The following is a 6,962-nucleotide window of genomic DNA, read 5'->3' on the forward strand; positions in this document are numbered from 1 at the left end:
GTTCAGGCCTTAGAATCAAAGGAGAACCTGAGAGTTGGTCCGAGTCCAGCCAAACCACGGATGTTCTCTGAAAAGGAATTAAGTTCTATCATACAGCAACCTCTTCCAAATTATACATTATGGATAAGTTTTCCTTCGAGTGTAAGCACTAGCAGACAGAGTGTTACAAAACTATAGGCCTTATTTTTTTACTGAGTGTATATCAGCTTAGATTAACCTTAAGTTCTGAAAACGCGTCACATAAACATGCAGTTTAATATGTGATGTAAGGGCAGCATCTTTCAAAAGTAAGTATTTTACTACATGCAAGCACTTCACTACAATAAAGAAATAAATGAAATTACACTTGACATTGAGAAGATCCCAAAACGCTTGAACTGTGTCAGGGAGAGGAAAAAAGTCTTCCCACAGCTTCTGTCTAAAACCTGATTGATCAAAGAACCCCATTCTGATCTGTCTCAATTGTACTGCTTAGCGGACCTTGAGTGAAAGCAGAAGAAAAGGAAACATGACACCAAGGGAGAAATAAAACAAAGCAAAAGAAAGCAAACCCAATACTTTCTTGATATTCACTCTGTGTGTCACTTTGAAGGAGTTATTTATCCATTTTAGTAAGTTATTCTACTTACTAAAATGAAAAGGTTTAATAGGAACAAGAATGTTCTGAGGGCAAATTAATTTCAAGATAGATCCTCAGCAGCTGTAAATTGGTGTAATTTGATGGAATTCATAGCCTGACCTCGAGCTTCCCCAGATGAGTATCTCGCCTACTGCGTGTTGTGTGTTTTAGCAGGCTAAGTATTAAAATTAAGCCATTCTAATAAGCTTTATTTTTCTGTGATTTTCTGTTCTCAAATCGTGGCTGGTAGCTTGTTAATAGCCCAGCAACTTCAATTAATTTGTTACAAAGTCTCTTCTTATATTGCACTAGACTAAACTCCTTTAACCTTTCTCTATGACGCATCTAAAAGGATATTGCGCTTGCTGCTCTGCTTCTTCGCTCAAGGGCAATTATGTTCTTGCTGAGGTATTCCAACAAAAGCTGAAGAGAGTGCTCTGGGTGAGGCATAACAAGTGGCTCTCATAGCAATAATACCACCTCCTAAGAGTTATACTACTCCCCCATAGCACACTAAAAGGCACACTCTTAATTTTCTCTTTGGGAACCATATCATGGCACATGTGAAGGACATTTCCAACAGTTCCCTCATCCTTTTTTTTTTTTTCTGTTTGTGTTTGGCTTCTTTTAAGCAATTTTAATTCAGAACACTGTTTCCTATCTACCTGCATGATTCAGCCTTTTCCTTATTAACTTTTTTGATATAATTTTACTATGATTAATTATTTGAAGTCACTAGTATTCAGAACACCAGTAGCTAAGTGCTGTTATGTTTGGCATATCAACAGGCAGTCCATGTTCCACAAATCTTACTGCAAAAGGAGGGAAGAAATCGAAGCCTCTCTGAACTCACTATCAAGACCTGGCTGAACACCAGTCACACCAAAGTCTCACAGGGAGACATTAGATCACCAATCGCCTATGTGGCAGCATTCTGTGCACTAGCTAGTAGCTGCTGTGTATACAGAGCAGTGATCTTTTCTCATCATAACAATAAAATATATAAAAAATAATCTATCAAATGTCAGAAAAGCCTCTAAGGTATCACATTGCTCATCATGAACATTCCAGTTGTCAATCAAGTCAACCAATGGCACTTTAAAAATACTATACTACATAATTTCTGGAATGGTCTCCATCAGGAGTAAGTAGTGGTCTCTCATTTCATATTCCCACCTCTCCATTATGAACAGTTTAATTAACTAACTCATTCCATAGATTTTTAACATGAATGGACAGATCCAGTAATCCATATTTTAATTTCTTTTTAAACTACATTTCTATTAAAGGCTTTCAGTCATTCCATGACTTGTCATCTTTGCATTCTTAAAGGAACTCACTTTTTTGACAACTGTAAAAATGACTAACCATAATCTCTTTTATGAATGTGTTTTGGAGTTCCTAAGGGGGGTCTTCTGTGGAAATAATTTCATTTCAGCAAAGTTCCATTCTTCTCCTCTCTTCCCATTTATGTTGGCTGATGGCAGTTATTTAATATATTTGCTTTTTCCTTTGTCTTCCATCTCTTAATTCCCTATAATCATTCTTAAGAGAATTCATCTTTCATTTCACTATTGTTTACATTCCCTAGCATGAAATCACAGTATTCTTTCAGCATCCTGTTATTCAAAGATCATTATATTTTCCCTTTCTGAATAATTTGTTATTTTCACTTCCTCCCAGAGCAAACTTGATCCACAAATTATTAGATTCTGAGTAACTTTTAAATGCTTTTGATCAATTTTTTATATTCTTGTTTACGTCTTGGTCTAATCACATTGGTTGTGACTCATGCTGCCTTTTTGACAATTAGGACACTGTTTATGAAACAAATGGATTATTTACATGACAATAACTGGTAACTAATGTGTGTTATCTTTGTAATTTGTTAGGTTTCATGAGTTATCAAAACCTTTTCTTTGATAGCTGTCTCTACATGATTGATAGAGAAAATGAGTGCTTAATATACACTATGATTATTTCCTGTTAACATGCATTTCAGACTAATGAACCCACAACAAAATGAATATTCCTGAAATTATATGAAATACAGATAGGTCAGGCATAAATTATTTTGAAATGGGACAAGTTGTGCTTGATCACAAGAATGATGCCTTTAACTGCTAATGCAGTGAATTTGACCATCTCATTCCTCTTTCTGCACTAGTACAATGAAGATAAACCTTGATTCCTCTTCAAGGAACTTTCAGGTCCAAGGATCAAAAGTATGATGCAAGAATTTAAGCAAGATCACTGGAGAAAAGGTATAGGAGTGTTTTCAACTTAGGTAAATTAACTCAAATTTCTTTGAATGTGTACTTCTGATAAGAACAGTATCTATATATGGGTTCAAATAAGCTTTGCCTGAAGTGTCCTGCTAAGATAACCATTGTTCCTGTCATGGGATTTTTCTGATCATCAGCTGCTAATGACAAGCACAAATAGGTTCAAGCTTGTCCTGGTCTTCTTTTCAGCATAACACCCTGGAAGACTGCAGTGAGAGGGGCTCTCAGACATTCCGTGTTGCTGTGCTTCCTGAGTACACAGAATGGTTGATATTGTAATCATTCTGAGATCTAACCACAGCAGGAAGAGTTTTCCAGATTGTCCCTCACAACCTCTTCCTGGGAAGCAATTTCACCCTTACCAGCATGGTCTTTATTGGTGGTTCATTGGAAGCTGAGGGACCACATGGCCATGCAGGTGATCAAAATGCCATTATCAGTATACCACTGCCAGTTTTTGTTAATACTACTGGCATGAGAGTAACTGGTAAGTTTTTCTAATTGATCCCTTATTATCTCTCACTACCATCAAAAGTCATAGGGGTTGGATTCCAGTTATCCTCCTTCATTTCTTTTTTATCTAACATACATTTTTTCAAAGTCTAAATGCCTTGCTCTGTCCCAGTGCACTGTCAGTGTGTGGCAGACAGATAGCTTGGTGCTTCTGGCAGCTTTCTTATGCTAGTATACTTTTTCTTCTCTCCATCTTACTTAGTATAAATAAGTGTTTATGGAAAACCTGAATCTCATCTAGTCTAAACTGGCATTTACCAGCTTCCTCTGCCTCAAAAGTGCAACCATGACTGAGTATCTGTCCCTCCAGGCAATGCTATTGTTATTAATATCTGCATTTCAAAGTACATTAACTCTTGAGGCACATGGTATACAGGTGTTGTGACAGCCCAGGAGACCACAGAGCATGACAGGATATCTTTGGAATGATGGGCAAGCATGGTCAATGCAGAAGAGGTGTAAGAGAAGTCCCTACTGCATATAGGGATTTAACACCAGCATGGTCTGTTGGTGGACCATTTGGGTTCCATGTTGAAAAAACAACAAAACTTTAACCTCTTCCTAATTAGGTTATCAGTTAGGTTGGAATACCTGAGCCTGTATCAAAAAAACGGAGTCTGATGCAGTGATACGTGGGCAGGCTTCCTCTGCTAACTATCATAGTGGCAGGTCTAAAAGCAGTCAAATGGCTTCTCTACCTCCTGTCCCCCTAAGAAGATCAAGGTAAAAGCACTTTATGTCATTTCTGCAGAATATACCTGAATCTACACCCATCTATGCATGCACATGCATGTATATTCAGGGATGAATGTCATGATCGCGTATATATCCATTTAGCGCAGTGAGTCCAGAGAAGGACCATGAAGAGACCGAAGCATCTTTCATATGGAGGAGAGAGGCTGAAACAACACCAACACCGTGGGTCAGGATGGCCGAGCGGTCTAAGGCGCTGCGTTCAGGTCGCAGTCTCCTCCTGGAGGCGTGGGTTCGAATCCCACTTCTGACAACAGCTTTTTACCACGCCGATACTTGTTACCTCCAGCTCACCAGCAGGAGGGGCTGGTGGGGAATGTGATCAAGGCAGCCTTGGCTGCAGTGATCACTGGATGGTGGAGTTTGAGTTCCTGAGGGCAGTGAGAAGGGCACGCAGCAAACTCACTGCCCTGAACTTCAAGAGAGCAGCCTTTGTCCACTTCAGGGACCTGCTTGGTAGTGCCAAGACTTTACATATGAACTGAAACTCATAATAGTTCAACACCCATAAATACCTTCTAGGAAAAAAAGAGCAAGATCACTTGCAAAAGCCAAATTAAAAATGCCAGAAAGCCTGGTTTTTAATTTAAAAAGCTGCTCTATTTATCAACACATTAAATTAAATGGCCACTAGAGGGGACATACTGTGAACACCTTGCAGTAAATACTGCATTTTTGTACACAGATGACAAATGTGATATAAATATACAGCTAGCTAGCAATTTAAAACATCAAGTGTCTGATGCCACTGTTGTTTTTTCTACCTTTCAAAAATGCACCCAAATGCTGCCACTTCACAGAATCGAATAACCATTCTTAGAAGAAAGTCACCATTATTCTAAAGAATATTTAACATTTTATTATTACCATGGTGGAAACATTTTATTCTTTTCTTCCCTTTCATACATGTTTGTCTCATACTTCTGATGCTGAAATATCTTGAGCTTTTAGCAGAGAAAGAAATTAAAACTGAACGAATATGAGTTTTGTTGTTGCAGAAAGAATAGAGAATTCACAAAAAAGAGACTGGGATGAAGTCAAAAGAAAAAGAATTGAGAAAAAAAGTTTTTAATTTTTTAAATTAGGAGCTTTATGAATAAAATAGTAGTTCCAATGGATAAATAACAAAGAAAAACCCAGGCAAGTGGTAGTTAAAATCAATCTGATATACAATCTAGTTTCTTTTGATACAAAGACACATACAAGTAAAACTGCAAGAAAATTGAAGTGGAAAGGTCCCCTGCCAAATGATTGTTATGCACCCACCAGTAAACACCTATATACATATACTATAAAAAGAAAGTGAGAAACAGCATTTCAGAAATCAGCACAAGTTTTGATAGAGAATTTATGCACTGACTTTAATGATGCTGAGTAAGCGTTCTGCTGTGATCAAAGAGCAATAAAAGTGTGGATCACACACCAGAGCTCCTAGTATCAGTGGTGCCCTCTAATGAAAAACGAATACCTACAGAAGTCTACTTTTTGAAATATGGGGGAAAAAAATCAGGGTAACATAGACTATGATACTAATTCATCTCAGTATCTGCAGCTCTGCTTATTTCAGAATGAACTATTCCAGCACTATGTGATAAAAATAGATAAGAAAACAGCCTCAAATTCCATTGTCACAAAATCTGTATGTAATACAAACCTAATTCTTCATGAACATTAACAGCTCTGTGGGCTTGGACAGGGTTTTAAATGAAACTGCAGTGCAACTGCAGCACTAGTGCTAACCACATACTCTGGTTTCGTTTATGTTTGAGCCTCAGTTCTAATTGCTCTGCTATATTTTGAAGGCAGGCAGCTTAAAGCCACACATACTGATCCTTTTCCCTTTCCTTCTGCCCTTACTCACCCTACTTATAACGGGTAGGAGATTCTACAGTCATGCACTAAAGTACATTTTGACAGTACCACATGTGGGCTACCACATCACGTCTTTGGCAATATATTTTTATCTGCACCTTAAGGGGAGCAATTTTCCAAACCATTGTTCAAAACCATGATGCATTTAAACGTTCTTTCTTATGTTCCGATGATATTCCCTGTGCCATCATTGTATCAAAGAGCTTTTTTGTTACCCGGGGAAGAAAGCACCAGCTGAGCATGAATGAGCTGTTTGTGCATGAATCCAAATGGCTGATCATTGTATGGCTGTAATCAGCTCACGGCTGGCAGCTGCTGGGTGATGTCACACATAGCCTTGGTTGACATCATGCAACCAGCCAGGAGCAGTCGTGTTGCCAGGCAGCCTGCTGATGCTCAGAGAGAAATGCAATTGCTCATTGCCCTACAGAAAGGCTGCACTTCAAAAACACTGGCTCTACTGACTGAGCAGCAGGTCTGACTTAAGGTTGAAGATGATTCCTGCAGTGTTCAAGGCCAGGTTGGACGGAGTCTTGGGTGACATGGTTTAGTGTGAGGTGTCCCTGCTCATGGCAGGGGGTTGGAACTAGATGATCTTAAGGTCCTTTCCAAACCAAACTGTTCTATGAGTCTGTGATTCTATGAAGATGAAAAATAACCTCCCAACTGTTCACAAAGTTTGACAAACAACAGAGGCAGATAATTTTGACTGCCTGCACAGCTACTTTGCTAAATTCCTCCTCTAGTTCTCTTTGGCCACTGGAATCTCATAAAGCCATTTCCTTGACCCAGCTCATGTGTACAGAGCCTGTTTGATTTGCCAGTCAGATGCCAGGCTTGGTTGTTTACTCTTGCTCTGTTTGAAAATGGGTGAGCCAGCTGAAACTGATGTGCTCTGGACCACTTCCATTCCATTCCTG

At 38.8% G+C, this 6,962-nt stretch overlaps 1 non-coding gene across 1 annotated transcript; it reads left to right on the forward strand.

Annotated features, from left to right (window-relative positions):
• The first annotated feature begins 4,339 nt into the window (after positions 1-4,339).
• Positions 4,340-4,423, forward strand: TRNAL-CAG. Its single transcript has one exon. It is a non-coding gene; the product is annotated as a tRNA-Leu (tRNA).
• The last annotated feature ends 2,539 nt before the right edge of the window (positions 4,424-6,962 follow it).

The sequence above is a fragment of the Nestor notabilis genome, unplaced genomic scaffold, assembly GCF_000696875.1.
Source record: "Nestor notabilis isolate BGI_N333 unplaced genomic scaffold, ASM69687v1 scaffold3494, whole genome shotgun sequence".
Taxonomy (NCBI): Eukaryota; Metazoa; Chordata; class Aves; order Psittaciformes; family Psittacidae; genus Nestor; species Nestor notabilis.